A 10,140-nucleotide genomic window follows, 5' to 3' on the forward strand; every position below is an offset into this window, starting at 1 on the left:
GAAATGGCTTGGCCGATTTTTATGAAATTTTACACGTATATTCTACAGGACGGAGAAGAGGTTTTAACCTATTTTTATACCCATAAGTTATAAGGGAGGCTGCCCTCCTGACATTTTTTTTTATTTTTGGGGACAAAATTATTTACCTTCATTTTATATGATGTAGAATTAAAAAAAACTTTTAACCTTTAATTTTCACTCTTTGATTAGCAACCCCTATTTGCTAATAGCCATCTATATATTTACATCTATAAAATTCTCCTGTCACAGTGTTAGTTTCCATACTCCTCCGAGACCGCTTGACCGATTTTTATGAAATTATATATGTATATTCGGTAGGTCTTAGAATCGGTCGTAATCTATTTTTCATACCACTGAGTAATAAGGGGAGTTCCCCTAACATTTTGTAATGTTAGGTGGGGATGTGTGTAAATAACGTACTCTATAAAACTACGAGTACATACAAATTAAAAAAATTATGATCAAAATCCATCAACAAGCTCCGGCGATATTAATCGCAGCATATGTTTGCAGAGTCAATTTCATTTTTTGAGTGCACGGATTTTATTATTTCCCCTCCACCGACCACGAATTAATTCCGTTCGGAGCCATTTTTAAAACTTTATTAACCACTCTGTTGAGTTTCAAAGTTTACTCCAACTTTTACACATAAACTATATATCGATGGTCTAGCGTACAAAGGTGCTAAGTGCCAATTATGGTCAAAACGTGTTATTTGGCACACCTAAACCGCCTAAGACATTATTATCTTGCAAACACATGTGGTAAGTAAAATATGTCCATATTTTTTTTCTAGTGCCATCTTTCAAAAGGAATAAGTACTACGCACCTGCAGGTTTCTACAACTTATGTGTCAAGTGCACTTAGAACATTTGTACTACTCATCGAAATTCGTGAAACCTTCAGAGTTAGTTACTTAACACATTTGTGCTACACCAAACACAATTAAAAGTGAGGTTAGGTTACGTCAAATTTGTCGGTAAACGTTAAGAAAAATAGTGGTCTTGATTGCTAGCAGTTTAATTAGTGATGATGAGTTCCAGAACCATTCGCATATTAAAAAATGCTCTTGAAAATCAATGTGGAACCCCAGAAGTAATGCAAGGTAAATAACATGCTTATTATGTATAGTCGGTTTTAGTGGTAATTCTAGTTGTTTTTTTCGTACGTGGTAGGCCGTAGTTGCCTGCCACCTCTTATAACAAAATAACCTAGTTACCTTTTGACCCACTTACCACGTGTGGGAGTCATATGTTGCCCTAGGGCCGTATCCTTAATAATTTTATCCATCCTTTGGATTTTTCGATGTGTTCATTTATATAAGACTTTTGTCTGTTTTTTGAAAGGCTTCGACCTTTGTATTTTTTGGTTGGCTCACCATGTTCTTGTAACACTGATGATGCTCTTGTTACAGAGCGAAAACGTTTTGTTTCTATGTTTGTAGCCATATAAGGGCTTTTTAAACTAATATACCTTTTACCAAGAGGGAAATTGTTTATTAAATTTCACTTGTAATTAATGGTATACAGCCAACTACAGGAAGTTCTTTCTTGTGGATTAATATAAATACTGTTTATCTCAAGAAAATTTTGAAGAAATAGAAGTCAATTGTAAGGGAAAGGCTGAAAGAAAAAGAACAAGCACGAACCTTGAACTAAACCAAAAGTATTTGACAAGACTACCAGTTTCACATAAAAAGAAAAAAGATTTGGAATATCTTTTAAATTCTAAAGTTATTCCCGATGAATACTCCCAGTTTATAAAGGACATTCCAGTGTCAACCAACAATATTACAAGTCGAAATGAAGAGTCTGACATTTCAGATTAGACAATTCTCTATAAATATCCGATAAAATTATTAGTTTAGGATTTTTTACTTTGCCTTTGATAGAGTATTATTTTTTGTATTTGTGTCAATAAAAATAATTATTTTTTTGAATGTGGTATTAACTTCCTTAAAAAAATTTTTTGGTACTACAAAGGTGTTAAGTAACAGCAACAATTATTATTATTATTATTATTTCGGGACCCGCTAACATTTTAAGGCTCTTTAGAAGTTACAAAAGGTCTTCAGATGTCACAAAATATGTGAGCAATTATTAATAGGTATATGATAAAAACTATAATTTTAATAAGATTTCAAAGCTTAATTTTCAATTATTGGAAAACCAACAAATTAGCACTTAGCATATTTGCACGCTAGGCCATCGATATCTTCAACTTCAAAATAGCTCAAGTTAGGTTGCTTAATTGTTATAAACAAAGTAGCCGTCAATTAAATAAAAAAGTGGCTAACTTTGACCGTAATTAACCTAGGCGAAAAGGTTTTCTTTAAAAATTCGTATAAAATACCAGCTTTTCAAATCCCAGTATAGTTTTAGCCTACAGTCAATACTAACAAAGTTATTCAAATTGTTTATAAGCCAAGAATGACTGTATTTTAGTAAAATATTTTCTGAGTGATAAAAATGTCTTTTTAATGATTTTTTTAAATGCGTTGAAAATATGACTATTGTTCTTTCATATTGTTTTCACAGAATTGCTATATCATTATTATTTTCTAAACAATAACATTGCGAAAAAAAAGCTCTTTGCGATAAACAAATTGAATAAAATTTAAACTAATTAAAGAATCGTCTTAAAATTTTTTGTGAATTGTGCGGACTGTTTTACTCAACTTTTCATGCAAAAGAAAGTCTTAAATTCATTTTCGCAAATGTTATAGCAAATTTTTTATTTTCGAAATTTTAGTTTTATTTTGCCATTTCCGAAGTAACAAATAATCAGACCAAAATTCAAAAACTATCATTTTAAACCGTGGCTCATCTACTAAAAGAAGAATATTATAAATAAGATATTTAAACACCCTTCTTTTACCTGTAGTGATTTAAACGAAAAAACTCCCATTTTGACCCTTATTTGTTAATAACTAAATTTCTCGTCCAAACGGTGTCGGCCGGTATACGCTCGACCGTTTTGCGCCCTTACCTGAAATCGGCCGGTTTGCGCTCTAACACTTTCTTAATCGAGATCTATAGCTAATTATTTTCTTATATCGACCGTTTTGCGCTCTCTTGTTATCTATGTAATCGACGTTTAATTTTATTCTACCATAACGATCAGGTAACGGTTAGGCTAGTAAAATTAGTTTTAAAAAGTCATAAAACTATAAAAAATGGATATAGTCTAGATCAGTGGTTTTCAATGTTTTTGAGCCATGTACCACCAAATGATTTTAAAATTATTCTTGGTACCACCTAACTGAAATACCTATTAGACAAGGCGAAAACGGCGGGTTCGAAGGGAAAAATATTCCCAAGAGATTTTTTTACATAATCACATTCGTGAGACATCCCACAATAAGGTTCAAGAAGTCGCCCATGTGAAAAGTGGGCCAATTTTTTTTAACAATTTTTTTTGAATCAAATTGCAAGAATCAATATTTTTGGCCTGAACAATTTTTTCTTTAATTTTTTGGACCATTCTGGACAAAAAAGGTCTCTTATAATTTTTCTCTAAAGTTGATCGTTTTCGACTTATAGGCAATTTAAAATTGAAAAAAACGAAAAATGGCGATTTTCAAGGCTTAATAACTCGGTTAAAAGTTATTATTATGAAAGTCAATATATGACTAAATCAAAGTTTAAAGCCCCCCCTACAAGATCCTGAAGAAATTTTTGTCATTATTTTATTACTAAGCTGTTATTTTTAAGTAATAATAATAAGCGCCATGCACGTGTGCGGGGCTGTAAATGCTGAGTGCGAGAGAGAAGCCATTCCAGCAGTCCAATTGTGCATCTTACTCGCACTCACATTTACAGCAGCGTCAATACGATCTAACCACTCATTGTTATTAATTAAAAATAACAGCTTAGTAGTAAATTAATGACACATATTTCTACAGGATCATATAGCGGCGACTTTAAACTTTAATTTAGTCACTTTCTGACTTTCAAAATAATAATTTTTGACCGAGTTATTAAGTCTTAAAAATGGCCATTTTCGCGTTTTTCAAATTTTAACTTGCTTATAACTCGAAAAATATCAGCTTTAGAGAAAAATTATAAGAGACCTTTTTTGTCCAGAATGGTCCAAAAAACTTAAAAAAATTAGTCCGGGCCAAAAATATTGATTTTTGCAATTTGATTAAAAAAAAATTGTTAAAAAAAAATTGGCACACTTTTCTCGTGGGCGACTTCTTGAACCTTATTCTGGGATGTCTCACGAATGTGATTATGCAAAAATATCTCATTGGAATATTTTTCCCAACGAACCCGCCGTTTCCGCCTTGTCTATATGGAGCTTAGTAAGCTAACTGCAAATATGCTGGATTTTGTCTGTGTTTTTGTGTTTTGTGTACCACCCCAAATAATGATATGTACCACCAGTGGTACATGTACCACAGATTGAGAACCCCTGGTCTAGATGATGTGCACAGCAACTGGAAGGTGCAAACACAAAAAAATCTTATGTATGTCTTTGTACTTACTTTATAATGCTAAAAAAATCACGGCTTTTAGATTTCAATGCCTATTTTTTTTATAATTCTCATTATAGAAACACATATATAGAAACATGGATAATTTTGTTTTAATTACCAAGGCATTTAATTAACAAGACTTTGGCTATACTTTTCATCTGATATATCCACCAATAAAAAATTTTATTATACAAAAAAGTAGAAAATATAACAAATCTAAAAAACTACAGTTCTATTAGTTTGTTTTCATAGATAAATCTATAAAATTTTCAGAAAAATTATCAGTAGTAATTGCACAAGAGCTCTGAAATTATTGAATTTTTCCCGAGTGACACTTTGACAGTTTTAATTTCACGAGCCGAAGGCGAGTGAAATTATGTCAAAGTGTCTCGAGAGAAAAAATTCTATATTAATTTCAGAGGTCGAGTGCAATTTGTTACGATTATTTCATGAATAAAACTGCTCAAAACCAAAATTTTATTGTAATTTATTTATGTAAGTAGCATTAAACACACAGTTTTTAAAAATATTTGACGATTGAAAGTCATCACTTTTATAATTTTTAAAACATTAATTGTCATTAATGTCACTGAATGTATTTTTTCGTAGCAACGAAGGGCATCTGACGTAATATACTTAACGACGGGAGATTATCAAAAATTATCGATTTAATTCAGATTTCTGTAGCTTTCTATTGGTCAGAATCTCCTATGAATGAAATAATCAGTAGGAATTGCACAATAGCTCTGAAATTATTGAATTTTTCCCGAGTGACACTTTGACAGTTTTAATTTCACGAGCCGAAGGCGAGTGAAATTATGTCAAAGTGTCCCGAGAGCAAAAATTCTATATTAATTTCAGAGGTCGAGTGCAATTTGTTGCGATTATTTCATGAATAAAACTGTTCAAAACCAAAATTTTATTGTAACTTATTTATGTAAGTACCATTAAACGCACAGTTTTTATAAATATTTGACGATTGAAAGCCATCACTTTTATAATTTTTAAAACATTAATTGTCATTAATGTCACTGAATGTATTTTTTCATAGCAACGAAGGGCATCTGACGTAATATGCTTAACCACGGGAGATTATCAAAAATTATCACCTTAATTTGCATCTCTGTAGCTTTCTATTGGTCAGAATATCCTATGAATGAAATAATCAAAGAAACGCTAGAGACTAAGATATATGTAGATTGTGATACAGCACTAACTACCACTTAGTAGAGATACAGAACCAGATTATAATATAAGTCTGCAGAATACACAAAAAGTTTAATTTTAGCATATTTTAACTCATTCGAAATTTGATTCATAGATACAAATTCTTTTTACGCGATTTGTAAACTAAAATCTCTGGATTGGAACGCGCACAAAAATGTCTCTGAATTTTTTGATAGGAGCACTGTATGTATATATCATTTAAAGCCGATTTATGTCATGACATACCAAACAAAATGAAGCCAAAACAATATTTGCACATATTATTATATATATACCATTTTTTGTGTGGCATGAAAGACCTAAGCTAACAGTCTAAAAAAAATTGAAAGCTTTATTTGTTCTACGTATTATACTCAGAAATCAGATCTCAAACAATATTTACATTTGTGTACTGACACGAAAAATATTAATTCTGGATATGTTTAAAGCTGAGACTTTCTCAGTTTAGTATACATATATTAGAATTGAAAATATTGGCAATATAATTATGTACTCTTATAGTGATCGTATTTTTTCTATGTATATATTATGGGATACAGTTCTGATCTTGGAAGAAGGTATGCCTTACACATTTTTAAAATACTATATTTTTTTCTGTATTTGTATAAGTCTACATCTGCTTTTTGTTGTTCCCTTATAAATACAGTGAAACAATGTTGTCCAGGCCTATCTACAGCAATTCAGTTCTATTTCTTTCTTATCCAAAGCAACATTAATTGTTGGTATCCTGTTTCGTTTCTATTTCTATAAAGAGATTATTGGCCAGTTGATCTCTGTGCAAGTCCTATACTGACATTTTCTCCTTTAAAGCTGATTTCGTCTAACCAGTTTCGTAAATTATCAATAACACCTCTCAGGTTTATAATAAATCACCTGCAGGTATCATAATTGCAGTAAATCCCAAATATAATACTAATTAATTGTTACGTTATTTGTTTAACAAAGAATTAAAAATACTCTGTTGAGATTAAAAAGATGAAGATATTCTGTAAAGGCTTGTCCGCAGATTTAACATAATGCCCGCAGATTTAACATTTATACCACCTCAGATAAATGTCATTTCAAGGTCAAATCAGTTTTGTGATCAGCGACCCCAAAAAAACCCTAACATACATTTTCAGAGCGATTGTGTCCATTTATCTTGATTTGACCTTGAAGTTACCTTGAGCTAGACGTGAGACAGGTCAGCGGACCGCTGATTCGTGATTAGCGACCCCAGAAAATCCCTCATATATCTTTTCAGAGCCATTGTCGATTTATATTGATTTGACCTTGAAATGACCTTTACCTGACGTGGCAGAGATCAGCAGACCCCGGATTCTTGATGAGCGACCCCAAAAACCGCATAATATAATTTTCAGAGCGATTGTGTCGATTTATCTTGATTTGACATTGAAATAACCTTGAGCTAGACGTGAGGGAGCTCAGCGGACCCCGGATTCGTGATCAGAGACCCCAAGAACCCCCTAGTATACTTTTTCAGAGCAACTGTCGATATATCTTGATTTGACCATGAAATGACCTTTACCTGACGTGATACCGATCAATGGACCCCGGATTTGTGATCAGCGACCCCAAAAACCCCTTGTCATATGGTTTCGTCAAATAGTCCACAATTTATTTTTTTTGTAAACCTGTGTTATCTATGTAAAAAAGGCGAACCGTTTAATAAACAAATTAATATAAACTTCTCAATTTTTATTTCAAGTGTTGAACATAAATATTGAAATAAAAAATGAACACAGCCTCATTATTAAAAGGTATTTCAAGAGATAATTTCATCGGTGCTCATACCGAACATTCGCTTTAATCCACAAAGCTCTCTAACTCTAGCTATTTAAACATTTATTTATTAGAGCTGTATAACCACTAGAAGTGAATATTTCTCACTTTAATATTTCCGGTGCTTTGCACAACTTTGAATAATGGCAATTAATGATCGTGAGGTACGTAGCCCGTGGAAATTCAGCAGCCGTCAGATTTATAACGAACCACAATTGCAATGTTATTATTGGTTATTTTCTGAGGCATGTAAATTGAATTGTGGTGTTGTGCGTTTTGCGTGATGTGGAAAATACGTTGTTTAAAAGGATTAAATGAATGGTGGAAAATTTGGCTAGAAGGAAAAATAAGGCGCAAATATGGTCATCAAAAAGCGCAGTAAATTTATTTTTTGTTCTTTATAAGACCCTCATAAAATTTATTTATACAACCTACTATGCATAGTGGTCTATATGAGTTGGATTCGTCTGAGTTCTTTCCATATTTGGATTATAAAACAAGCCTCGCCAACGTTAGCTTATCTAAGAATTTTTGCATATTCAAAAATTCATTGATTACTTTACATATCAATTCAGGTTTCCCTTTTACTAACAGCTTTGTTACCTCTGGCGTTATTTTATCAGAACCTGATGCACTTTTTGTCCAGATTTTCCGCTGCTTAGATGATCTCTTCAGTAGTAAACTCCTGCAGGTCGACTATTTTTTGTCTATCCATAGAAATGTGTTGTCGGGCTTCCTTGGAAACAAGTTGTTCCCTATTTTAATTTTAATTTTTGCCCAAAGGTGGTATGGGGTCTCAAACCTTGGACTTTTCATGGCAATCTTGTATGCTTCACCCCATATTTCTTATTCCAGTGCGGCTAGAGTTCTGTCAACATTTGCGTTTAGGCTTTTTAATTTATCTACTTAGTTCTTCTTTACGACTTTTTATATCTCCTTATGTTCTTCTTGGTTCCTGCTCTGTTGTGCTGTTCGCTTTGGTCTTAAACACTCATCTCGCTTATTTTGGATTTGACCATCCCACCACTAAGATACTGTATTTATATTGTGCTTGTTTGTAGTACTTCTTCTTTGTACATTTTATGATAATTTCTAGTAACTCATTGAATATATTTGGTGAAATATAGCATGCTATTTTGGTTATCTTATCAATTTTTAATGTGATAAGAAGGAAACCAAAAAGGATGCCCAGGAAAATTCGGGAAATGTTAAACACGACAAATAGCGGAAGAGGGCGTCACCGAAATAATTGGAGTGGTCAAATAGAGGACATAGGAAATGCACGAGGGAAAACGAAAGAAAAAATGAAACACCTAACCAGAAACAGAGGAGCGTGGAAAAAATGGGCGAAAGAAACAACGGACCATAATCCGCCGCCGTAATAGGCATAAGGAAAAAAGACAAGAAGATAAAGGGCATTTTTTATTGTTTTCTACCCACATTTTCTTATTATTTTTTTGAGGCACAAAATATTTTTAGGATACATCGATGGTATTATCACATATCCAGCCTTTATTCGTAGCTATTTTCTTATTAAGTTCTGGGACAATCAAGAGGTCTGCTCTGATTTCTAAAGGATTTGCGTAATTTTTTAACGAACCACAATTTCAATGTTATTATTGGTTACTTTCTGAGGTATGTAAATTTAATTGTGGTATCGTGCGTTTTGCGTGATATGGAAAATACTTTGTTAAAGATTATATAAATGGCAGGAAATTTAGCTAGTTGGAAAAATTAGAAGCTTAGTAAGGTCATCAAAGAATAAGTAAATTAATTTTCTTCTTCCTCGTCTTTTTCCTCTTTATAAGCATTTCTGATTAAAAATAGAATACTAAATATACTAAGAGCACAACGGAAACTATTAGAGAGCTTTTAAAGACACATTTTCCTGGCTCTCAACAAATACTTGAAGATGATCTTCAAAGTATCCAGATAGCAGAGGCTTCAAAGAGTCCCAACAGATCCGGTTGGCAGCTAGCGGAAAACTTCTTTGCAAGTTTTGCTATTCATAGCTAGACTTGCGCTAGGCAACATTCCCTAAAAAGAGGAGGTGCAAAAAAGTGGTATTTATACCAAAGATAAGGAAACATAATTCTACGGACGAACCGAAGTTTTATCGTCCCAAATGCCTCATCTCCTTTTTCCTAAAAATAATGGAGAAACTAATAGATTATCACAAAAGAAGCGAAACTCTAGGAAACCGCCTCACAAACATCAATTTGCATACCAGATAAGCAGGTCCACTAGAAGTCCTCTGAACTCCCTGGTCAGAAGTATTTAAAATACAACAGTGCAAAAACAATAGCTCTTTGCGATTTCATTGACATAGAGGGAGCTTAGGAACATTATATAATGCTCTATGTAAATCCAGAAAAAGAGCACTAGTAAAGAGAGCATTGAAGCTGCCAAAAGTGCAGCGGCAAGTTTGGCTGCAAATGACAGGGTTAATGTCAACATGCCCCATTGCAGCTCTAGAGGCGACGCTGAACATTCCTCCCTTGCAGTTCTGCATATGAAGGCGCGGCAGTAACCATCGTCTAAAAGCTGCGACAGATACAGATAATGAAACCTGGAAATCTCGGAGGCCACCTAAAAATCTTGGAAGAAAATCCATCGGATTTTAAGGACAG

This window comes from Diabrotica virgifera, chromosome 7, assembly GCF_917563875.1.
Source record: "Diabrotica virgifera virgifera chromosome 7, PGI_DIABVI_V3a".
Taxonomy (NCBI): Eukaryota; Metazoa; Arthropoda; class Insecta; order Coleoptera; family Chrysomelidae; genus Diabrotica; species Diabrotica virgifera.